Source organism: Natrix helvetica, assembly GCF_964273705.1.
Source record: "Natrix helvetica genome assembly, chromosome: 1".
In the NCBI taxonomy this organism is placed as follows: Eukaryota; Metazoa; Chordata; class Lepidosauria; order Squamata; family Natricidae; genus Natrix; species Natrix helvetica.
Genome location: NC_138548.1, coordinates 241,747,986 through 241,774,442, shown reverse-complemented (window position 1 = coordinate 241,774,442; position 26,457 = coordinate 241,747,986). Strand labels below are relative to the sequence as shown.

Genomic DNA, 26,457 nt, shown 5'->3' with positions numbered 1-26,457 from the left:
TGAAGTCTGAGGCCAGGAAGACCTTCACACAATTACATATTGTGCGTCATTTGCAGCTATTTCTGCAACAGAAAGTTTTGTTCTTGGTTATTTGTGCCACCTAGCAGCTGGACTACTGTAATTGTCATCATATGGGGCTGCTCTTCAAATCTTTTTTAAAGCTTCAGCTGGTTCACCCATGTAATACACTAATGTGGGAGCTACTGTAGCTAACAGCTAACAAAGCTGGCTATTGGGGTATACAATTCAAGGTGCTCATTTTTCACTTTAAAGATCAGGGTTTGGATAGCTCCAAGATCACCTTCTTTGAATTGATTCTACTCACCCAGGGAAATTTAACAGAGATGCTTGTTGAGAATCCCAAACCTGAAAGAATGTCATGCTCAGGTCTTTCCAGCAATGGTCCCTACCTTTACAGGCCCACTCCTCCCCACCCATTTTCAGACCATCCCCATTCTACTTTCAGACAACCATTAAAACATGGCTTTCCAGAGATGCATTTGGAGCCACTTAAACATTTTACTCAATAGTAACATATCAGGGCTTTGTTTTACTTGTTTAGTTTATTGCCTTTTTATACTTCAAAATCTCAAGCTAATTGGAGTTTTTGAAAATGTAGCAGCAAAATGAATGTTGCAGATATTCTGAAATTGTAATAAATTGTTGAATAATGGAGAGTCATGACTTACATCTAACTGCATTTATGCCACCTTCATCATGCTAGCTTGTACGGCTTAGACCTTACCATCACTCTCTAATACAGAAATATTCTCTGCATGTTTTGCTACATTCCAGTAGAGAGAACTACTGCAAAACATTTTATTGATTAAATTATTGCTATTTAAACTATTTGATAAAAAGTAAGAATAGAAAGAAATAATCTTCGAACTTGCTTGATGCTAGTTGATTATGTTTGTTTCATTTTATTACATTTTATTTCATCTGTGGGGATGCCCATCTCTCTTTAAGGTCTCAGAGAAGCTCACAAAAGGTGGAATTTGATGGAATGGGAAAATAATTATGATGCAAAAACTGCCTATAAGAGTAGGGAACATTGTGAGGGCTGGAAAGGTGATATGAGATCAGGACAGAGGTAACCAGAGATTCTGTTTCAGAACATATCCATAGATATTTCCTGAGCACCTGGAAAGCAAAAAGGAATTGCCAAATTCCTTTTTCATATTCTTCACATTCTCTTCATATTCTACCTATAGTTTCCAGCTAATTCAGTTTTGCTTCATATGCCTTTATCATGTTTTTAAATTTAAAATTCACTCATTACCAGTTTTTTTTCCTTCCTAACATTCCCCCCCACACACACACACACAAGTGCAAGGTCTGATCCCCCCCCCTCCAAATCAACCAAGTGTTGATCTGTTGATTGTAACAGGAATTGACTGACTGGTTTATTGCCCCAACCTGACATTATGGGTTGAGAGAGAGAGAGTGATTGGCACAAAGTCACCCAACTGGCTTTCATGCCTAAGGCAGGGCTAAAACTCAGTCTCCTGGTTTCTAGCCTGGTGTCTTCACCACAATTATGAGGCAAAATAAAATTTGTGTCGTCAGTATTCTAGGTTTTGTACTGCTATCTACAAAGATAATGGCATTCATGTCCTAGAAAAAACATCTGGAAAGCAAGTTGAGCCAGAAGATGACAAATTACAGTCTCCATGAATTACCAGTATCAAAAGACTGATGTTTCCCCAATATCCTTCAAGGGGAAGGTTTACATGGTTGCAACCACAGCTGCTACTTTTGCTTAGGGCTTGTCACTTTCCTGCTCCCATCCCCCTTTCAGGAAAATGAATAGCTCAATCCTTGTAGAATTTTTCATTCATTCATTCAACTTAGATATCAAATCTAAGTTGCAAAACTAAATGGTGACAAAGTTTATAGCTTTCTGCAGCTGTTTGCTAACGTCTGACGTCTGTCTGGATTTTTGCATTCCAAATCCGATAGTCCTTTTAAAAAGTCTTATAAATTTAGTTAAACTCTTTATACTTGCTCTGATGATCTGACCTCTGGCAAAATGAAACAGAATCAAGTCATTCTGAAACTCAGTGAGGATAAATTGCTCAAAATGGGTTTCATACGAAGACTTTGAGAACTGTAAATTAGCAGTACTCAAACACAGTCCAGCAGGAAATGTCCAGGTAGCCTATTGAGGGATCTTAGGGATTTTCCTCTTTTGCAGTTCTTTAATTGTTTATACATAAACAAGAAGAATGCTATAACTATTACATGCTGATAGAAGGGATGGAATTCTCTTTTCCTCTGGAATAACTGCAAAGAATGCTGCATAGACAAGATTTATCAATGCAGCAGGAAAGCGGCAGAGATCTGCAGTGCTCTTGCTAAAACATATTGCATTCTGGTTTGCCATCACAGCCTCAGCAGGACTTTAACAAAGAAACGAGGGGGGGAGGGGATATAGTCATCCATGGCACAAATAAATTAACACATTGAAAAGCTATGCCCTTAGCCCATTCCATGTTTTAGAAATATATTTCCACAGAACTATAGCCAATCTGAGGCATATTCATATGGTCCAGCAGTTTAAAATATATCTCCATCCTTTGTTAATATACTAGTGGTGGATTGTACACAAATCACACAGGGACACATCAGACAATTCTATATGGACTATAAACCTGTCAGCTGCTCAAACCATTGCCTTATTGATCCATCTAGCTCTATGGGCTAGCAATTTGGCACAGAATAGCTGACCAAGAAATACAATTACTTCTGTTGCTCTTAATAACAAAAAAACCCATACATTCCTTGTTCGCATACATCATGATAAGATATAATCCGTTCTGTTTGGTTTGGCTCATTATCTTGTGTGATTGTGATCACCGTTACTGTGATTTGCAAGTCATATTTATAGCTTACCATGTTGTGTAAACTGAGTAATTGTAGTTGATTCAACAAGCAGTAGCTAAACCATACCTTAATGCAGGGGGAGTAATATTTTCAAACAGTGGATGCCATTATGAAATTTTAAATGATGCTGCAGCTGTCAACAAACAGGGCAAGGAAGTATGCTTGGAAATATGAGTACATGTGTACAAAAAATAAGCTAAAATGACTAAAATCTTATTAGATACCATGCAGAAATATAGATCTTATAAGATTGGGGTAGTATTGTTTTGAAAAATGAAAAGCAGATTCTATACGACAATTGTGGGATATTTTAGTTTAAGCTGTAAACCCCATTTGTTGAATTTCTAAACTTCAGTAGTCTTACACATTCATAGAGCCAAAAGAAATGGGTGAAAAATAAAAATACATTTTTCCAAAAAAAATTCTGAGAGCAAGAAGTACCTCCTGGTGTGTGTAAATGTACATGCAGATATACACACATAATATATGCTAATTAATGTGCTGTGCTTGATTTTTTATGATCATATTGAAAAAGAGTAGAAGGAACACTAGAAGGAAAAGGGATATTTCATTTCACAATACATTGTCCCAGACAAGAGTTTTAGAAGCACTCCAAATGCAAAATATTGGCATTATTTCTCATACAAGATTCATGTTTTGTTACTTTTACAATTTAAAATATGTTTTAAATTTTTAAGCAGTTATTTCTAATTCCCAGTTGCTAAAATAAATCTGGTAATTTCATAAATGAGTAAATTGAATTGCTTAAAAATTCTTGTTCAGTATGCAAATAGTTCTATCAATACTGAATGTTATCTGTTTAAAAATAGAAAATTGGGGAAAGCGGTATTTTGAATTTCAATTTTAAAAAATCTGGTAGAGGTTCAAAGTACTTAGGAAAAGTTCATGTCTTCAAATTTCAAGTAGTTATACAAAAAACCTCAATTTGGACCAGCAATTTGGTTGTTAAACAAAGCAGTCACTAAGTGAAAAACCACATAACTGTGGCTAAGTTTATAATCTTACTTGAGCTTTCCTTGCTTTACAGACCTGTGAAGGTCATAAATGGTTGCAAAGTTAGTTTTCATCACCGTTGTAACTGCAAACAATCAGTGTCTGAAGGAATAGCTAACCCAAGACTACCTACCATATTTAAGCCTACTCATTCCTGACATAAACAGGCCATTTTCCAAGCTGGCTAGAGAGAATGGAAATGACACCTAGAGAAGATACCATGTAAGTTGATGAACTAGAGCTCAGAAATACATTTTAGTCTCATCTAAACCACAGGCTTATATAAAGACAAAATGAAGGAAAATATATTCTATCATCAGTTCTGAATACTCAGATGTGCATTTTGAGCAATGCTATGGTTGAGTTTTTGACTGCCAAAGGAGCCATTCAAATTGAAATTTATCTCCAAATGCAGTTTATTTATGATTAGGACCTTGTTGACAAAAGCATTGTGTGTCCCTGGCCAACAAATGTACAAATGGTGAACCAGTAAGAGCTGATCTGTGTAATCAAGAATGAAGTGGATGAGCTGTGACAGCAACTAATGAGTTTCACAAGAGAAAGTCTGATGAGCCAATTAAGGGCAATCTTAGGATCTTCAAAGGGAAATTGTTATCAAGCTTAATATTTCACAGAAATTTGTAGGTCATATTGTTGATGTTCTTTAATAACTGAAGATTTGTGCAAGATGGTCCTGTTATGCTGATGGCAGAGATGAAAGCTTCAAGAGTTGAAATTTGCCCAAAACTGTTCTTTGCCTATAAGAATGAAGGTGAGGAAATTCTTCATAGAACTCTGACATAGAAACATAGGTTCCTCATTATGACTTAGAAATGAAGTCTATGGAAAACCTTCACAAAACTTCACCTTCGGGGAAAAGAAAATTCAAATCTAGATTTGAATGCAGTTACTTTTTTTATTTTAGTGTACTGAAGATATTATTCATGTGGATTTCCTTGAACCTGACACCATTATTAATTCACAGTATTATACTGTAGCAGACAAAACTTTGAAACAAGGATTAAATAGAATTCAGAAACCCAAGAAGGAACTTTTTCTATAAGATATCAACAATTGGTCTCACACCTAATGAGCCACCCAGGGGGCAACTGTGAAATTGTATCTCTTTGGCTGAAGAGTGAAGTTTTCATGATGGCTTTAAGAAGCTTCTCTGTTGGTTGGGAAAAATGTGAAGTGAATTATGATTATGTGGAGAGGTAAATATAGGTAACCAAAGAACTTATTTCAAGAACCATTTTTCTGTTTCATTTATTAAAATATCCCTATTTAAAATTATGGAGGTGGAAGCATTATATTTCATTCAACCTCTTATTTGCTCCCAGTTTCCACAATATCAAATAATAGCCATTTTTCTGTTTTAGTTTCAGCTGTGTTTGAGCGGATTATTCTAGTTTAAGCCCCCCAAATTTAAGAAGCTGGTTTCACACATAACAAGCCAACTGGAATTAGGATTCACATGAAAAGTAGGCATAGCATCTGTTTTATTAAGATGCTGATATTTTACTAATTTAAGAAAGGTAATATCATTATTAGATTGGTTCCTAACCTGAATGGTTAAATGTAAAAGGAGATACAGGAAATACAAGTTAAAATTACATAAGAAATGAACATAAACATCTTGTGCTATTATTTGATATTGAAACCTGCTTGATATTGAAAAATGTACAAAATAAACAGTACCTTTATGTATATTGAACAATTTCTCTACCATACCTAACCTGCTGCTAACATCTAGGTAGAACATTTACATTACAAGTTAACTGCAGAATTCACTATCAAATATACAACCAGTAAACATCTATAGGAAGGACAACACTCATTTTCCATGACCATAGACTGCTGATAAAAATAAGATTCTTCAATACAGCCATGGTAATACTCAATTTACAATAGTTTGTTTAGTGATCGTTCAAAGATTACAATGGCACTGAAAAAAGTAACTTAGGACTGTTTTTCACACTTACAACTATTGCAGCATCCTCATGACCATGTGATCAAAATTCAAACACTTGGCAACTGGCATATATTTATGATGGTTGCAGTGTCCCGGAGTCACGTGATCCCCTATTACAGTGATGGCTAATCTTTTTGCCATCGCCTGCCAAAAATGGGGGGGCGTCCACGTGTGTACCCCCCCCCAGATGCACGTGCAACCCTCCCGCCCTTCCCCTTGCTTTTGGTGCGCGATGGCACAGTGGACCTGTTTTTTACCGTCCCCAGGCTCCAGAGGCTTTCTAGGAGCCTGGGGAGGGTGAAAACGGCCTCTCCTGCCCCCCTGGAGGCCAGAAACGGCCTGTTTTCTGACTTCTGGGTTGCCCATAGGGCCGTTTTTCTCCCTCCAGAGGGCGAAAAATGGCCCAACACGCAAATTGGAAGTTCAGGAATGGACTTCAGAGGGTGAAAAACGGGGGGAAATGAAGGCTGAAATCAGCTGGCCGATGCACGCATGCAAGCTGGAGCTGACAGGGCAACACTTCACGTGCCCTAAGAAATGGCTCCAAGTGCCACCTGTGGCACGCGTGCCATAGATCTGCCATCATGGCCCTATTGCAACTTTCCGACCAGCAAAGTCAGATGCATTTCACAACCATGTTATTATGCTTAACAAGTGCAGAGATTCACTTAACAACCATGGCAAGGAAGGTTGTAAAATGGGACAAAGTTTACTTAACAAATATCTCACTTAACAACAGAAATGTTGGTCTCAATTATGGCCTTAAGCCAAGGACTACCTGCATCTAGTTCTACAGACATGTCAGCCCTGCTGCAAAATATATATTTTAAAAGTCATGTGACTTAGAGGATAGAATTTTTTAAAAAATCAGAGTGAGGTCTACCCCTTCTTACAATGAGGAGGTTGTTTCAGGCAATACATCAAAGGCCAGCAATGGGAAACACTGAGTCATGTGGCTTGCCCTGCATTCCCTGAAATAAACTGCCAGTGGGCCAGTTCTGCCATTTTGAGGCAGAAGCTCTTGCCTATTTCTGTCTCATCATCAACACTAAAGCAAATTTGCTATTTTTCTTCAAATGGGTATAGAAAAATGGCATCTTATCACTTAAATATCTTGGGTTGGCCTGGATTTCGACAGCCTCATGAGCAGTCTGTTTTTCTCAAAGTTGATAATTTTTAGTTGTGGGAAAAGAAGAATTAAGAGGGAGAGCATTCTTTAAATACGTGAGAAGATTGTTACATAGAAGAAAACCAAGACTCTTCTCTCTTGCTCCAGAGTACAAGAACCGAATAATGGACTGTAGCCATCAGAAGGTAGCATCCAGTTAAATGTTAGGGAGGAAAAACCTTCCTTACACGAAGAGCATTTCAAAAATCCATCTAATTAATAAGAGAACTGGTGGATTCACATTGACTGGATGTATTAAAGCAGGGGTGTCAAACTCAAGGCCCATGGGCCGAATCCAGCCTGTGGGGTTAAATCTGGCCCACAGGGCCGGCCTGGAAGTAGCAAAGGAATGGCCTGCAGTGTCTATGGCAGCCAAAACTGTGGCTCTCCACATCCCGTTTAGGACTCGATGTCCTCCTGCAGCACTTTGCCAGCCAAAACAGGGTGCAGGGTACAGGGGTCATGTGGCCCTCCTGCACCCCATTTTGGCTACCAGGGTGCTGTAGAAGGCATCCATCCCATCTCCCCCCGGCCGACCCGCGGAGGAGAACTATGCTGATCCAGCCCTTGAAGAAATCCAGTTTGACAGCCCTGTATTGAAGTGAAAACCAGGCAACCATTTCATCAGGAATGTTTTAATTTGGGTTTCTGCTCTGAGAAAAAGGTTGGACTAAGTGGTCCCATCCAACTCATGAAACTATGAAATCACAAGAGTTATTACCATATAACTATGGTTACAATTACTGTGAAAAGTATCAGGTTACAAAATGCTTCCATTCTACCTCCTAAGCACTACAACCAGTAGCAGCTTCTTTATAAACAGTAGAAAGAATGAAAGAAGGGTGGCTTCTCCCTGAAATAATTTTGTGCAAACTCTCTTTTACAGGAGGTCAAATACACACAACATACCGTATTTTTGGAGTATAAGACGCACCTTTTTTCCTCTAAAAAGAGGCTGGAAATCTGGGTGCGTCTTATACATCGAATCCAGCATTTTTTGCCTCCCGATGCCCTGCATCTTCACCAAAATGTCCGTGCATAGCGTTACGGAGGCTTTTAGACAGCTCCTGGGGGCTGGGGAGGACAGAAAGGAGCAAAAAACGGGCCTTTTTGCCCCCCCCAGCCCCCAGCAGCACTCTATAAGCCTCCATAAGGCTATGCATGAAATATTTTTGACAAAAAAATGGCCCGTTTTCACGAACAACAGGCCATTTTTCTGCTTGTTTCTGCCTCCCCTCCTCCCCTCAGGAACACTCTGAGAGCCCCCCCCTCCCAGCTATTCATGCCTTTTTAAAAAAAAACTGGCCCGTTTTCGCAAAACACGGGCCGTTTTGAAGTTTGCAGAGTGCAAAAACTTTTTTCCCCCTTTCGGAAAGCTGTTTAGTTAGAGTGGTTGATGAGAATTACATTGATCAAGTGCTGTCCCAGCAGAAACAGAGTTTTAGGTGCTACAGGTTGTCAGCTATTTCCTTCTCCAGCACATGGATAAATACACCTGGAAACATCTACCTACCTACCTATTCTCTGTCTCTCTCTCCCTACCTACCTACTGTATCTCTCTCTCTCTCTCTCTCCCCCTCTATCTACCTATCTACCTACTCTCTCCCTCCCTCCCTCCCTCCCTATCTACTGTATTTCTATCTCTCTCTATCCCTCTACCTATCTACACTCTCCCTCTCTCCCTCCCTACTATCTCTCTCGCTCTCTCTATTTCTCTCTCTCTATCCCTTTATCTACCTACCTACCTACTCTCTCCCTCTCCCTCCCTCCCTACTGTATTTCTCTCTCTTTCACTCCCTCTCTATCCCTCTATCTACCTACCTGCTTTTTTTAAAAAAAATGCCTCTTCAAAACCTGGGTGCGTCTTATACTCCGAAAAATACGGTAAACTGAAAATAAGGATTGGGTGCGTAGTACTTACAAATTATTTTGTGTGTGGAATGGGGGCAGGGCGGTTTTTGTTACTCCAGAGACTGTGCTATGACAACTGGAAAAAGAACTGATGGTGTTCCTGACTTGTTCTTAGAACTTAGTTCTTAGAGAAAATTATTGACTTTCTGAAGTACTGGGAAGAGGGGTAGAAATATGGTTAATACTGTGCCATGATGCTATTGTTTTTTTTTTCCAGTGCCTGGGACTGAAGATGGTGGCTTGGAAAACATGCAAATTCAGAACATCTGCTCATTCTTTCCAAGCAAGTAACTGCTTGTCAAAGAATTGGTACAAAGAATTGGAGTAAGGAATCAGAACAACTCTGTGAGTAGGCTCAAGCAGTTTCTTTACTGTTATTCTTATGTTTACAAGAATCTCACCAGAATAACTGCATTTTCTTGGGAACAGAAGTCTTTGAAAGTCTGGCCTCTGTTGCTTCCTCCCACAAGCTAGACCATTTCTTTACTCCCCCCCTCAACTCTAGATGGAGATTCCACCGCAGGTACCAAGAGAATGTAGTCCACCTACCAAATTCAGAAATAAGTTGGGTCCTAAAAATGAAAGTATTCAGTTTCTGTAACTTAATTCCTTTTTTCTTGTAATAAATCAGGGTAAAGATCCTTCTGTAACAATTTTCTTCTTTAGTGTGTTCACATGTAATGCATATGAGAGAACCATTCCAGTATTAGGTCCTCATTCCATCTTCTGTTTCATGGTTCTTTATGATGAAAGACTACAGAATTATATCAACAGTATAAAATGATTCTTGCCAATTAACTGTTTTATGTAGCCATGATTTATCTAATGGGGCACATACCAATATTTTTTTTTTTTGCTAGTTTATGATGTAGAAAAGTTAAAGATTGGCACTGATATTTCCTAGGTTAGCAATGGAATTTACAAACATATGTAGGTTATGAGTATGAGATCAGAGCTGAAGAAGCTTCTTGGATGAGAAGCGAAGTATCTTAAAAGAAAAACCAGATAGTTCAGTTGCCTCTTGAAAAAGCACTTTTGGGACAACTCATGACCTGGGTAACTCAGAATCTCCATAGACATTTATAAGATTGAAATAAATTATTCTTGATAGCAGCACAGCTGAAGTAACTAGTACCTATATGATTGGTAAAAGAATTCTTTCAAGGAGGCATTTGAGACTGGTGAATATATTGAGAGACTCAGGACAGCCAAGAAAACAGAACGGTGAGTCTGGGACTTGTCTAAAACCAGTGATGGATTGTATATAAATTGATGAATTGAATTCTAATCAAGGAAGAGTTTTGAGTCAGTAAGAAACCTAATCTAGGCTTAGAAATATAGCCAGTACTGGCTTTCTACAAATCACATCTATATTTGTGAAAGATTTGGACCTGACTTTGTCCCCATTTATTATTTATTAACAAGATTTATAAGGCTGCTCTATTCAAAAAGTGGGACTTGGGGCAGCATACAGCATAACAAATAAATCAGTCAACCCCTACCCCAACTAGAATTCACCTAGAATTAGAGCCTGTCATATTTCAAGCGGGGTGTGTGTGTGAAGATCAATCCATAAATTATAATCAATTATTTTGGTTGGAGTGATTTCTACCAATTGTTTTTCATAATATATTATTACTCCATTTTCATTCATTTGTATTAGTGTTAATGGGTTATTAAACAACTCAACCCAGAGTTCTCACTTGAGGCACAAATAATCAGGCTCAAATTATCAAATTTGAGCCTGGACACATTGCCTGAAGATCCAGTTCTATAGAAAAGACTCTAACACTAGGAAAGGTGGAAGGAAGAGGAGGACAACCACAGCAAAGTAGATGGACTCAGTTTTTACTGAGTGCCCCTCGGGAGATTTGAAAGAGGAGGCTGGGGACAGATTGTCATGGAGAAAAATCTATCTATATGGTCCCTAAGAGTCAAAAAAATGACTTGATGGCACATGATCAATCAACTACCGTGTTTCCGTGAAAATAAGACAGGGCTTTATTTTCTTTTGACCCACAAAATATGGGTTGGGCCTTATTATCAGGGGAGGGCTTATTGTTTTGGGGTTGCCGAGCGGCTGCTCTCTTGTGAGCGGGCTCCCGAAGAGTCGGGCACAGCCTCAGGGGTGAAGCAACCATGAGGTGACCACGTTCACGAGCAGCCGCCCGGCAAAACCCTGTCCAGCCGAGCAGTGTGTCATTCACTGACCTAGGGGGTATCCCTAAGGCGCCAAGCCACGTGGCACTCTGCCCGCTCCCCAGCTCCTGCGGCTTGGCACATTCGGGATACCCCTTAGGTCAGTGCATGGAGCTCTGCCCGGCTGGAGAGGGTGGTTGTGCGAGCGCCTGTTCTGCCCCCAGCTTGCATGCCTCCCAGCCTCACCATGCCCTGGCCCAGCTTTCCCTTCAGGGCCAGGGCACCGCCGCCACTTTCGCCGCCACATTTCGAGCATAACTTCTTCTACAGCTTCCAAACTTCGGAACTCGGCTTCCAATTCTTCCAGCAACGGCCGCTCTAGGAGTGCGCTCTATGATTGTGGGCCAGCTGCCATAGGGCCCACAGCCATAAAATGCACTCCTAGAGCGACCACGTGGCTTGGCGCCTTAGGGATACCCCCGCCATCAATGAATGGCGCTCTGCCTGGCTGGAGAGGGGTTTTGCTGCTCGTGAGCGTGGTCACCTCATGGATGCTTCACCCCTGAGGCTGTGCCCGGCTCTTCAGGACCTGCTCGCAAGGGAGCAGCCACCTGGAAACTCCCCCCTCTGGCCAGGCAGAATGCCACTCCCCAACCTAGCAGTATCCCGAAGGTGGCAAGCAACTGTGAGCGCCTTTCTCCCACCCCCCCGGCTCCTGCAACTTGGCGCCTTTGGGATACCGCTAGGTCGGTGAGCTGTGCTCTGCCTGGCTGGAGGGGGGGTTGTCCAGGGGGCTTATTTTCAGGGGGGGGGCTTATATTTTTGCCCATGCGAAAAATGTGGCAAGGCCTTAGTTTCAGGACAGGTTGCATTTTCAGGGAAACACGGTAGTTTCTAGTTTGTTCCTGGAAACTACTCCAAGTGCTGCTTTATAATAAACATGTAGCCATGATGAAGTCCTAAACATTTGGAATCAAATTATTTAGAGCTATCTCTTCCCACACTGTTTTATATTATTTAGTATCTTTATTTTTTTTAACAATCTTAGTGTTTTTTTAAAAGTGCAATCTAAACGAAAATACTAAAAAGGAAAAGAAGAAAAATAAATTATCTACTGAATTACCAATGAATTTACTTCTACTATGTGAACAATACTGTAAGATATCATAGACTATCTGCCATGGTAACACATATTTCTGCATTAGTAGAAAATATTGCCTTTTGCAAAACATATCACAAATTTATCCTTCCACATTTTATTCAACAACCAGAGCTTCATATTATATTCTACTGTCTCCAAACTAAGTTATACTTCTCAGTTCCAGCATATTGTTTCTCAAACTAAATATTTTAGTTGGTCTTTGCGCTATCATTTCAGTAATATCTTTATTGTCCTGCTGTAAAAATATTTTAGATTTTTCAAAATAATTAATTATGAAATAATATTTTAGTTTTGCTTTTATTTCATTCATTCTTTAATTGTATATTTTAATCTGGGAACTAAAGCTTTTACATTAAATGGCAGTAAGTGTATTGGGAAGTATTTTCCAGCTTTAATAAAGCTAACTCTCAGATAATATAGAGGTTCTACTCATTGAGAAGATACCAATTTGGTTAAGGCACCAGGCCAGAAACCAGGAGACTGTGACTTCTAGTTCTGCTTTAGGTATGAAGGCAGCTACATGACCTTGGTGACGCTCACCCATCCCTAAGGAAGAAGGCAATGGAAAACCGCTTCTGAAAACTTTCCAAGAAAACTTCAGGGACTGATTGAGGTAGCCACCAGAAGACATTGATTTAAAGGTACTCGCACACGCATACCATTGAAGAGAATGAGGATTTTACTGTATATTGTATATCAAACCAAATGAAGTGGGAAAGAGGAAAAAAAACTGTTTTAATATTTTCCAAAGGAGTTCAAGATGCAGTACTGAGGTGATACTGTCCAGAGGTGGCATTCTACTGGTTCAGAACGGTTTGACGGAACCGGTAGCAGAAATTGCAGGTGGCCCCACCCATCTGCCCTGGCTCTACGGCATCCTGTTTAGGCCCTTTTTTAGCAAAAAGTGCATGCACAGAAGGCTTAGCACATACACGGAGATGGCGCACACGCTCACATTTGCAAACCGGTAGGGAAGGTAAGTAAATACAAACCCGATACTGTCATTGATGAATCTTAATTAAGTGTATATGCTTTTCCAACCTTCTCTATACCCAGGGATTATCCCAGTTTGGCTACAATCCAGTTGCATACCCTATTCTAATTTTAACAATCATGAAATAGCCTGCTGGCTCCCCTCTTGTTCTCATCTCTTTCTTTAAATCAATTACATATGTTTAACAAGAACAAATGTGCGCACTAGCCATACAAATATGCTCTAAAAGCACACCAAAAAATTAAGGACTTCCTTACTTGCTCTTTATGATCTTAAGTAACCTTCAAAAGGCATTCATCTGCCATCAGCTGTTCTCTCTTTATAAACTGTGATGACAAACTGATTTAGCAAATGCACACACTCAAAATCTGTGTTTACAGAATGAACGAGTAAATTCATCCCACAGGGTTTGATAAACTATCTTGAAAGCAAACACACAAACGCACTCACCATCTTTAGATAACAGTACTTAAAATACATACAGTAATTATAAATGCTAGATGAAGTTATTCAGTCTTATTGTTCCACTGAATTAAGGAATATGCTTCTCAAACACACCTTAACTCAATATGGTTCAGGACTCACAATTTAAGCTCATCTGACATCTTTTTGTTACTAGCATTTTTTCACAATTACCAGCAATTATTATGAAAATTTCCTCAAAATTCCTATAATATACAAAATGATAATAGAGCACTCTGAATGAAGAATCCCCTTCCATACACTCACCTATCTCTCCTGGTTAGTTTCTTAGTCCAAGTTGAAGCAACAGTATTTTCAACAGTTTGCAAATGCATACAAGCTACCTAGATTACCTCAGGATGCAATTATACTATGCTGATAGGCATACATAATTAAACTCATTCCTGATGGAAACGAAGAATAGCAAACTAATTGTATAGTTTTCTGTGCCAACAATTACCTATCTCTGGACAGAAGGAGCAACTTTCTCTTCACCACTACATTGAGAGTCCAATGGTAATGTAGCCTGATACAGCAAATGATAACAAACAGGGTGCGTCCTGTTTAAGAGGGTCCAAGCAAAAGAAAATCGCTCATAAATGAAGTATAGGAGCATGTGACAATACAGTTAAGTAGAGGTAGTCCTTGACTAACAACCATTGATTTAGTGACTGTTCAAAATTACAATGGCACTGAAAAAGTGATTTATGATCCTCACATGTATACAACAGAGTTTACACTGTATGTTTGTATGCATACTGAGAGCTTATGCACCAGAGACAAATTCCTCATTTGTCCACTCACACTTGGCCAATAAAGAATTCTATTCTGTTCTGTTCTGTTCCCATTCCATTCCTTGCACTTATGAACTCTGTAATATCCCCACTGTCAAATGATCAAAATTTGGTGCCTGACAACCAACCATGTATTCTGATGGTTGCAACATCCTGGGGTTATATATTTGCCATCTGTGATTTTCCCAGCCTGCTCCTGATAAACCGAAGTCAATGGGGGCAGCTGAAGTCACCTAACAACTGAAGTGATTGGCTTAACAACCATGGCAAAAAGGTCATAACATTGGCCATGACTCATTTAATAACCGCCTTACTTAGCAACGAAATTCTGATCCCAGTTGGAGTTGCAAAATACTGAAAGAACTCGGAAATCAAAAAGAATTAGATGAAGAAGTCTTGGGCACGTGAGTACAAGGCCAAGTTGTTATACAAGAAATGTTTCATCAGTAGATTTTTTTTCCACATATAGTGTTTTTGTAACAGAATCCTCAAGTCCCACTGCAGTTCAGTCAGGAGGCATTGGCCTTGCTCAGAAAACAGACTAATTTGAAAACAATAGCAACTCTTTGAGTACCGTAGACCATTACTCCCTTGAAACGCTTCCCTGCCATTTGGTAGTTCTGTGGCTTGTAGATTTTTTTTATATCGTGGTCTGTGTGCTTCATGGACTTGGAGCTTGTGCCAAAGAATCTAAACTTGAGCCTGAGCTGCTGGGCTTCTGGAACTTCTTTGATGCCCATGCTGTGATCTGCATGGTGGCTTCCAGAGCTATTCATCCCCTTCCTCAAAAAAAATGAGCCAACAAACGAGACCAACAAACGAGCAGGAAGCTGAATCTGGTCCAATCAATAGGTTTTAGACATACAAGTAAGTCCTTGGGTTATGACCACAATTGAGTCCAAAATTTATGTTGCTAAGTGAAACATTTGTTAAGTGAGTTTTCCCCAATTTACGTCTTTTCTTGCTGCAGTTGTTCAGTGAATCGTTGCATTTGTTAAGTTAGTAACATGGTTGTTAAGGGAATCTGGCTTCCCCATAGATTTTTGCTTGTCAGAAGGTCGCAAAAGGGGATCATAGGTATGAGTCAGTTGCCAGGCATCTGCATTTTGATTACATGACCATGTGGATGCTGCAATGGTTGTAAGTGTGAAAATCAGTCATAACTCATTTTTTTCTATGCTATCGAACGGTCATTAAATGAACTGTCGTACGTTGAGGAGTAGCTGTACCAACCTATCGAAATGGACATGTTCTTTCCTGCCATGCTTTTCCATTCAGAAAAAAAGAAATATTTGTTTAGAAGACAGTTTATAGGGAGGCTCATGCAAAAGGAGAAAGGAACTACTTTTTTCTATGTCTACGGGAGGAGTCCTATACAGGTAGTCCTCCATTTATAACTATTTGCTTTATGACAATTCAAAGTTACTACGGCACTGAAAAAGTTGCCTGTGACTGTTTCCACGATGGTGGCAGCATCCCCGTGTCCACGGGATCAAAATCTGAATGGTTGGCAACTGGTTCATATTTATGATGATTGCAGCCTCCCACATTCATGTGATCACATTTAACAACCTTCTGACAAGGTCAAAGGGGAACCCACATTAAGATAAGATAACTTTGTCATTTTTTAACTGTGAGCACACTGGCCCACATTAAAAATGAAATTATGTTGCCTGCTCTCAAGAAAAAGTACATAAACAACACACATATACACATGCTATATGCATACATATCAGTGGTGGGTTCCTGCCGGATTGCACCGGATCGCGCGCTCCCTTTCGGCGCTAAACCCGGAAGTACGGTCTTGCCCCGCCCCTGGTGACGCGACGACGCTTGCCTGCGCTCCACCAGCTCGGCTGGGAACGGAGACGTTTCTCTGCTCAGCAATGTCTTCAGTGGAGTGGTGGCAGCCTGGCAGGCTGAGCCTGCGTCCCTTTCAGGCGCTCCGCTCCGCTGAGGAAACGTCTCCGTTCCCAGCCGAGCTGTTGGAGCGCAGGCAAGCGTCGTCCCGTTGCCAGGGGCGGGGCAAGACCGTACTTCCGGGTTTAGCGCCGAAAGGGAGCGCGCAATCCGGTGCGATCCGGCAGGAACCCACCACTGATATATATATATATACCTACACTCATATACATACATACATACATAAATCACTGTTCGTTTTGAACACATAGTAGAAAGAGGAAACTTGAGAGTTCACAAGGTTGATGCTATCTGGAACAAAACTGTGATTAAATCTCGATGTTCTGCTTCAGATACTATGAAGCCTCCTCCCGGAAGGTAACAAGGAAAACAAGTCATGAAGCGGATCTGTAGCATCCCAGACAATCCTGCGGACTCTGCTCAAGAAGACAATGATCTTGTTAGATACTTGCCCTAACTACAGTGGTTTCCACCAAGGTCCTCTGTTCTGGCGGGAACAGAGATTTAATCCTATTGGTCGAAGGGTCTGACAGCTCCCTATAAAAGGGCTGCTGTCAGACTCAACCTTCGCTGGATTGTTCTCACTTGTTGTACTTAATAAAGAACTTTTGTTACCGTTAAGCCTGTGCGTGCCTATCCATTACCCAATCCAACAGATCTCTTTAGTTTTTCCTACATTTAAAACGAGGCCTTATTTTTTTTGTTATATCAGTTCACTAAACGCTCTACCTCACTTAACAACCGTGTTACTAATTTTAAAAACTGCAATGATTCACTTAACAACTGTGACAAGGTCATACAATGAATTAAAACTCATTTAACAACTGTCTCACTTAGCAACAGAAATTTTGGACTCTCAATTGTGGTTATAAGTCAAGGACTACCTGTTATCTCTATTTTCCTAACTCCAATATTTTTCTGTGCAAATTCAGAGGGATGAAACTGACCCTTGGACTTCATTGCAAGCACCTTCTAGACTAGTGAATTTCTCTACCAAATAAAAAGTACTTCTGCCATTTAAAAGAAGCAACTGAATTAGTAACACAGCGAAATGTGATTCTTGTTTCATTATTAATAGAACTCCTTAAAAATATTTAAATCAAAATCGGAAGAACTACTTTAAGTTCAGCCTGATTATATGTGAATTTTCCATAGCTTTCTTTTTAAAAAATCAGTTTTTCAGCTGTAACCTCTCCCATCTAACCACTGACTAGCTCTTAACCTATTTCAGGGGTGTGAAACTCGTGTCATCATGGCATCATCACATGATGTATTGCAATTTCCCCCCCTTCCCTAAACTGGGCATAGGCGTGGCCAGCACATGATGCCTCTGGCCCGCGGGCCATGAATTTGACAGCCCTGCCCTATTTCATTGGAGCACTGCTGCTTGCTATAGTAAAACAAAATCTACTTTTGCTAACCAGGAGCATAAAGAGGAAGCAAGAGAACTGTGCTATTACGGGTATTAAATAAGCAATGGAAAACCCCACTAAATCATGTACAACTTCATCGCAAAAATAAAGCTTATACTTCAGAGAGGTTGTTTTTAGGAATAAAAGGAGGATTTGATGCAGGGGTGATTGATTATGCAAGCAATCCTGTTTGAACTGCTGTGAGCTGGATTGATTCAACTCAAAGCAGAATCCCCATCCAGTGCTGCTACCTTTTCTCTCTCTGCTTTCAAGGCCCACAACAAATTATGAGGAAAGGCTAGAGAGTGTCAAGGGTGTACAGAAATTGGGAGAGGCCTGACCTGGGACAAAATTGTACTCTGCAGGCAAGAATCCTTAGAGTACCATTTTCCATCAGAAGAGAGGCTTGGTTCTGATGCTTGCCATAATTTGCCCTATCCTTCTTATCCAAAATTATTTTTCCTTCTGTTCATTTCCTCCCCACCTTTTTATTGAAGAACATGCAACAGTAGGCAAGGTTGGTCTGGCATTGCGTATTTTGAACATGAAAATTGGTGTTTCACTACCTCTTGCCAATCTCTGTTACCAAAATCTAAGTGTTGTATCCAAGCACTATGGCAGGGTGGTCGCAAACATAAATACCTTGTTTCCCTGAAAATAAGACAGGGTCTTATCCCCCCCCCCAAAATATGCACTTGGCCTTATTTTGGGGAGGTCTTATTATTTTTGAGGTGCAGGAGGCAGCGAGCGTGGTCACCTCATGGCTGCTGCGTTGCAATATTTTTGGGGAGGGCTTATTTTAGCACATGCGCTCAAAAGCTTGATTGGGCTTATCGGGGGAGGTCTTATTTTGGGGGGAAACAGGGTACATGCACTACTGTTAAACGAAGCTCCAGGCTATCAATTTTGAGAAATCGGTATCTGTAGTCTCTTTTTTTTTCTGTAGTCAGAAAGACGGAAGAGTCAAGTCACTTTCATCTTTAATTTATATGTTGGTTTTGAAAGTAACAGAAGCTAAAAGAAGTTGAGAAAGTTAGCTCAATCAGCTGCTCTGGGTTTCCTTTTTTTCATTCAAGTTAATGCTCAAATGAAGAATACTAGTTTTGAGATATATACGTATGTTAAGTACAGAGCTCTTTTCAAAAATAAATGAGCTGAGAATAATTCAAAACAGGAAGCAAAATTAGAAATAGGGCAATATGGCTGGACTCCCATGGAAACCCTTTTTCATGCAGACAGGCTGTCTCGAATAGCTTCTAAATCAATAACTTTGTAAACAAGCCTCCATTTAGGAACAGTTCTAGTTTTCATCTCATCATTTGAATAAAAGATGCAACTGAGAACAAGAGCAATTAACACACTAGAAATGTTTCTCATGGAACTGGAAGAATTCATTATTGTTGCCCAATTCAAAGGCTTTAAAAACCTTCAAAGATACTCCAGATTATTTTGCTATTATAAACAATACACAAAACATAATTTTATCTCCGCTCATCACTTGTCTACTGCTTCTTCTGTTATTCTTCCTGCTCCATTGAATGAACAAGAGACAATAAGACATTATGAAGATCATACCTCATTCTATGCAAAATTAGCTAAGAAATTTGTTCAGCTACAAAAACAAATAGCCTGAGAACAAGTCTAGAAAGTAGCAGAGAAAATATTAGGGAAAGAAAAAAGAACATTTAATATCCCTTTCCTTGCTTTTCACTTCTTCACAGCAATTTCTGATTCTACATAGAAGAGATGACCATTATTGGCTTTAGAATACAAGAAGGTCTCCTGAGACCTATAAACGTAAAGTGTTCATTTTTTTGTCCCTTTGAGACTGCTCGGACAAGTCCCTGCGGTCCTTCTTGGCAAGATTTTTCAGTGGTTTCCCTTGCCTCCTTTCTAAGTCTGAGAGAGTGACTGGCCCAAGATGACCTAGGTGGCTTTGTGCCTAAAGCAGGACTCATTGTCTCCCAGTTTCTACTTTGGTGCCTAGAATAACAAAAAAAAAGATCATAATTTAGACACAGAGGAAATCTAATCTATTATTATATATACAGTATATAAAAGAAAGCCATTTCCTCTATTTGTCCTTTATTGTCATAAACACAATTTTCTATTTTAATTTTGGGCTCCAAGGAGTCGATAATAGCAAGAACACTCTTATTATGAGTTTTATAGCATCCAACAGCCAACAGAAATCATGTAGAAATTATAAATAACAACTATCTCCAATAGTTGACAGACTGTTTCTTTTGGGACCTACATCAAAGATTCACTTGATTGAACCAAGAATCTACAGCAAGGGAAGCAATGCCAAAAGATATTCTTGGCAGTTTTGTTGTTGAATGCTCTTTAAATCTCTGGTAAGATGACCACAGACTAGTAAGTGCCAGATAAAATGTGCACTAGGTATGAATATATGTATGTATGCATATATATGCCAGCACACCCAAACCAGTAGTAAAAAAATTGGCAACTCACGACTGGTACGTACATATGTATAAATGTGAGAACTAAACACAAGACTGTTTGCAAAAAATGCTCCTTTGGGGATATCAGCTTTCTATAGGAGACTACCTTAATATCTCTCTCTTGAAGTGGAATAGGTGCTCTTCTCTGTCCAATACTGGGCATTTCCAGCTTCCTTCCAATGTTCATAAGGATTAAAAAAAAGAAAAAAGAGGCACTCACTAGGCTTGTAAATATTTGACAATTATTGCAATACAAGAATAAGACCTAAACTTTTATTCACCTCTCAATCCTTTATTTACTTAGGCATTAAGACTTTTATTTCAGAAGTACTTGCTTCTGAGTAAAGATGCTTTAATCTGTAAAACTGAATTTTTCCCCAACTATAAAGTCTAATTCACACAAAAAAATTATTTAATTCTTCTTTCAGGGATTATAGTCTTAAATACACTACATCCTGAGTCAAATACCTATCATATGAAATGGTGCTGCCCTTAGAGAGATCTCATAATTTTCTCAGCCATTATCGTCTTTTGCTTAGAACATCTGGGGTTTTTCATTGTACAGTCCACAATATGATATAATATATATTTATTTATTTGATTTTTATCCCGCCTTTTTACTCTATAAGTAACTCAAGGTAGCAAGCATACATAATACTCCTTCCTCCTATTTCCCCCCCACAGCAACAACCCTGTGAGGTTGGTTGGACTGAGAGAGACTGACTGGCCAAAAGTCACCCAACCAGCTTCCTATATACCAAGAAACCAAATTTCCCTTAACTGGAATTCTTCTGAGATTTACTACGCATTATAGGTATAATTAAGAACTTGACTTTCCAGATAAAATCTCAATTTAGCAATGCCAATTCCCTTACACAATTGGTATTATGGATTACTAGGGATTATAAAGGGGGAGGGGTTCTATTCAATCATGTCTGATTCTCAGGAACTGTTTTCTTGGCAAGGTTTTTCAGATGGGGTTTGCCTTCTTCCTAGGACTGAGAGCAAGTGACTAGCCCACGGTCATGCCCTCGGCGGGACTAGAACTCACAGTCTCCTGGCTTGTCCCTTGATGCCTTAACCACTACAACAAACCAGCTGTCAAGGATTGTGGTATTCAAATAATAATTATAATAACAGCAACATTCGCTTTAGCCCTGAAGTGTTTGTGGAAAATTATAGGCTAGTTTTATTTTTCTTAGCAACTAAGACTGATCTAACTTTGAAAGTACCAGCATAATATACGTACGAATAAACTTCCTTTTAACCTTTACAGACGATGCTGAGCTTAACAATGGCACTGCTTTGGTCTTCTGAATAAGGGTTTGTTTATGTGTTTCACTTATGACTGGTAACCAATAAACATACAGATCCCCGTCCATGTATCCCCAAGGTAGAAAAGAAGTACAGACATCACTGTCCCCCAAACAAATCAAAGGTCTGCTGATCTTCCACTACAAATTTTCCTATGGTTGTTTGTGTTCTTAAAAAATGCCTCTCAGTATTTTCTGCCTTGGGCTAAACAAAACACAGGACAGATTGAAAGCCACTTGTAAATATTGAAAAGTACATTGGGGATTTTTCTTTTCTTTAGTTAGTCTCTCCTGCATTATAGCCTAAAGCCCAGTTGTTCTCCAAGATAAATGGTGTTTCCTGCCACCTCCTTCTCAAATGTAACAAGATTTCAGTTGCAATTTTTTATTCCTCCAGCATGCAACACCTCAGCCTGAAAGTTACCTGGAAACATATAAAACCTGTGAACAAAAATACAATACATATATATTTTAAACCCAAGCCTGGTAATATTTTTATTAAAGCCAACGCAAAATTAGGATGATTACAACTGTTTCCTAAAAGTTAAACAATGGAAAACTATATTTTCTTAACTTTCTTATACGTAATAGGATGTCTGTTCAATTTCCTTTTGTCATTCTTCATCTAAACGTCAATTTCCAGAAGTAACAAAATCCATTCAATCATTGCTACATATTTACCGATTAGCAAAATTATGGATCAAGAAATTAACAAGGCAATAAATAAACATGGATTTGAATTTAAGGAGAATAGAGTTTTTCTTGGTATGCAGAAAACCACATGAAACCCAAGAGGCTAAACAGATACGTCACTCTGAAATCCCAAGTCCCAGGTTAGGATGGGATCAATTCCCAAATAGACGAGAATCTTTTGCCAACTGCCTACTTGAAACAAAGGGAAGATGCTAAATTTCAAAGATGAATCCACTTCGCTCCTAGAATGCACTCTGACTCAGGTTACATAAAAGAAAAATTCAAATTACCACAAGTATGCCATCACACAATAAATAGCAGGACTACAGAAGTATGCTTGCTGTTTACATATTCACTAAAATACAGATTTAAAAAAATTAATGCAGAGGGTATTTATTGTCCCTTTCTTTAACAAAATGGATTGAGTATCCTAGCTCAGAATACCTTTTTTTGATGAAGACACAAAAGTTTAGATTACTTTCAATCTCCAACTTAACCTTTGCCCCTAATAGCCTTTTACAGATATTGTCTTTTCTTCTTACTATTGCATCCTAAGTAGAATAAAAAAAATGAAAAGTGAGGGGGGAAAGAATTACTCATACCCAAAATGTTAGTTTAAAATGCAGTCCTAAACAATCATTTGAAAATAAATCACATAAATTTGTGGGACCTAATACTGGACTCTTAATCTAGTTCAGACTGGATACTCTTTTCCTCCCTTTTAATCAACCAGCACTCCATGCAACTCTTTTCTTTGCAATTTACATTCACCTAGAGGGGCTCATTTTAATTAGTGTTAACGGGAATATTACAATAGTGCCTAATTAAGATCTCTATTAAGAATCCAAAAATGCAAACTTAATTGGGAGGTGGTTGTAGAAAAAAATGATGAAAGTTTTACATTTTAATAGATGTAATTATTAATGGGTATATTCAATTAAAATCAGCCATTCAGGTATTTTTGAAAACAAAAAAGGAGGGAAAGAGCAAATCTTCAAAGCAGCACATTCTTGTAAGAACTGCCTGCTGTTTAGGATGAATATTAGCAGTCTCGAAATATGAAGATAAATACATTAGTTGCCTTTATTTACCCAATAATTTATTTAGTCATTCGCAGTACCAGAATGATTATGAATTTTATCTTATCTAAAACTGCTTTTACACACAACACATAAACACACCCATCTGCTGTTCTATTCGAAGAAGATATCATACCCTTAAAAATTACTCTCCTACACACCTTTAATACGTATAATGATTTTGCTCTTGCATTTGATTTCTTTTCCCAAAATCCCAGAAAGAAAACCCCACTATTATTCCCAATAGTCCCATCCTCAGTTTTCCACCTTTGAATGATAATCAAAGAACGGTGATTTTTAAGATTCAGACGTGAACGCTCCATTTCGGTCTCCAACTGATCACTGACAAGAACTGGTTTTAAATCCAGCACGGCTTGAACATTTCCCAGTTATCCTCAGTCCTGAACTCCAGAGGAAAAGACAGCTACGTTTTTGTTCTGGTTCTGTGCAAAAAGACTAGAATTCTAGAATTACAGGCACCTACTTCAAACACACTACTATGCCAAGACAACAGCTCTCTGGAAAAGGCTCCAGTGCTTGGAAAGGTGGAAGGAAAGAGACGAAGAGGTTGATTAAGTAATAGAAGAGTGGATGCATTCAGGTGCCATGGTAATGAGTGCACCATTGGGAGACTTGAAAGAATAGGTTAGGGATAGATCAGCAAGGAGAAAATCTATATGGTCACTAGGATCGAAAATGATTTGATGGCACACAATCAATCAACCAACTGTATGGTGTTACTTTAATCCAGTCTGAAACCTTGGCGCTGTCGGTTCATAAATATGTCAGTGATCTAACTCAACAGAAAGCCTCTGATGTCCCGATGCCCACATCCAAGCTAATTGTCTACCTGCAGTCTCTCTTTTATGTTGTATCAATCAGTTCAAAACATCTCGATTTTCATCAGCTGATTTATATGAATGAGAGTTCCTCTTTCGCACATCCCATTAAAGAAAAAGAAATGTAGCGACAATCTCCTTTCCCGTTTAGCGCTTACAAACTGTATCTAACAAAACCGAAAGAACAGAGCCTGCTAAACTCCTGTATTAATATCAAACTGGTAAAAGGCGGAGGTGATGGGGAAAGAGAGGAAAAAACGAAAGCTAAGGTCTGAATTTGCACAATACAGTAACCTTCAAGCCCAGCTCTTATTTGCTTTTGTGGGTTGGCACTTTCTCAAGTTATCTCTTCTTTCTTTAGGAGCTACTTTGCTTCAGACTGATTCTATAATTCTAAGGGAAGCTCTTACTGCAGGCTCCCTGCTGAGGTGTAATAATGTGTGTGTGATAACATAAGAGGAAGGGGGGAAGAGCAGTGTTGGGTAATAAATCCCCTCTCCCCTTCCAGTCTCTGGCAATTCAGCTTGGGATGGCGAAGCTGATCTCACTCAGAGAGATTAACTCTGTATTGTTATTCTGCACAAGCAACCCAACTTATCTGGGAAGGCTGCAGAAGAAACAATAAAGAGAGGAAGGGTTTGGCTATGCACTGTTCCCACCCTCCACTCTTTGGAGCCCCCTTTAAAAGAGCAGGAGGGTAGAAGAGGAGGGTAAGAAGAAGAGCGACAACGCCATCCTCTTCGCTATCTTGATAGTTTCTACCCAGAGATTTTAATTAAGAAAGTGTCGGTCCCCAGAACTCAAACGCAGTTTTTCGCCTTCAGGAGCATCCTGACCTCCCGTTTCCCTAGACCATCGAATGAAATAAACCCAGGACCTCTATATTCTCTTCCCCCCCCCTCCAATCTAGGCAGGGTCGAAAAGTTCCCTGGGCAGTCCTAAAGCCGGGCCAGATTGCTCAAGAGCCAGGAGCCCTTCTCCAGAGTTCAATGACACGCGTTTCCAAGAGCGCCGCACCGCGCCGCGCGGCCACCCTAGTTTCCAAGAGGACCGCAGGGGCAGCAGGTCAAATGTCGCGTCCTCCGGCATCCGTTCCAAGCCGCTCCAAAAAAAAAAAAAAAAAAAACCCGGCCGACTCTTGCCTTTGAAGGAGAGGAGGAGGAGGGGGGGCACCCGCTTGGGGAGGGGGGTAGGACAAGCTGCGGGGTTCATCTCCCCGCCGCATAAGGATCGGAGGGCTCGCCTCGGAGCCCGCCTCTCCGAGCGCGCGCGCGCTCGCTCGCTATAGCTGGGTGAGGGGGGCGGCGGCAGCGGGGGGGGGGGGTTAAGCCAAGCGTCTGAACGCCTCCCCCGCAAGAAATGAATCATCTCCCCGAGCCAGCCTCCGGAGCAGCCTCGCACACCAGAAGCACCGAGGAGGGGCAGCAGCGGCTGGCGTTGGCAGAGCCCCCTGCCTCCGCCCGCCCTCGCGCGCCAGGATTTTCCTTGTGGCGCGCACATTCCGCCTCCCACCCACCCACCCCCCACCGCCAGTCCGAATAGTGCGCGCGCGCGCGCGCCACCCCCCCTCCTCGCTGCACCTGAGGAGAGGGGGGGAAACCAAGCAAAGCCCCCCCACTTCCCACGCAAAGCCCCCTTAAAGCAGAGAACAAGCCCGGCCGGCCGGCCGGCCCCTTTGCCGGAAGCTCCCGGGCAGCCCTCGAGGGTGACTCACGCGGTCTCAGTAGTCCCCGCGATGGGGGCAGGCAAGCGCAGGAGCTCCAAGTCCCTTTGCACTGAGCGACATCCCAGGGGCTGCCCAGCGTCAGAAGGAGGAGGCGGCGGCTACGGCGACCGAGCGCGTGGAGCGAGGCCGGGAAAGACTGGGAAGACGAGCCTCTTGTGCGCTCGGCTCCGGCTTCGGCTTCGGCTTGGCAGGCTGGCAGAACATGCGGCTGCGCCCGAGCCGCCTATAGCCCGGAGCGAGCGAGCAAACGAGAGGAAGGAACGCGCGAACCCGCCCCCGTCGCGGGGGAGGGGGAGCCCCGAAGAGGCCACGTGCGGCAGCACCTGCGGCCGCCTCCCTCCCAGCCCGTCCCCCGCCACAAACTTGCGCAGCGGAGGATAAGGCTCCCTAAGCAACCTCTCGCCCTTCTTTGGGTGTATCAATTCGGGGGCCCTTCCACCTCCCTATCGACCCCCAGAGAATTCCTGCAAAGTGAGAATTCCGCCCGGGTCTCCCAAATCCCCTA

At 40.7% G+C, this 26,457-nt stretch overlaps 1 protein-coding gene across 5 annotated transcripts in view; it reads right to left on the bottom strand.

Moving 5' to 3' along the window:
• Positions 1-26,173, bottom strand: part of RBFOX3 (RNA binding fox-1 homolog 3) — a 469,732-nt gene extending 443,559 nt beyond the window's left edge. For all 5 annotated transcript variants that reach the window (XM_081936818.1, XM_081936819.1, XM_081936814.1 and 2 more), the window contains exon 1: positions 25,941-26,173. The gene's annotated coding sequence lies outside the window, so the exon portion shown is untranslated. The remainder of the gene's footprint in view (positions 1-25,940) is intronic.
• Positions 26,174-26,457: the final 284 nt, after the last annotated feature.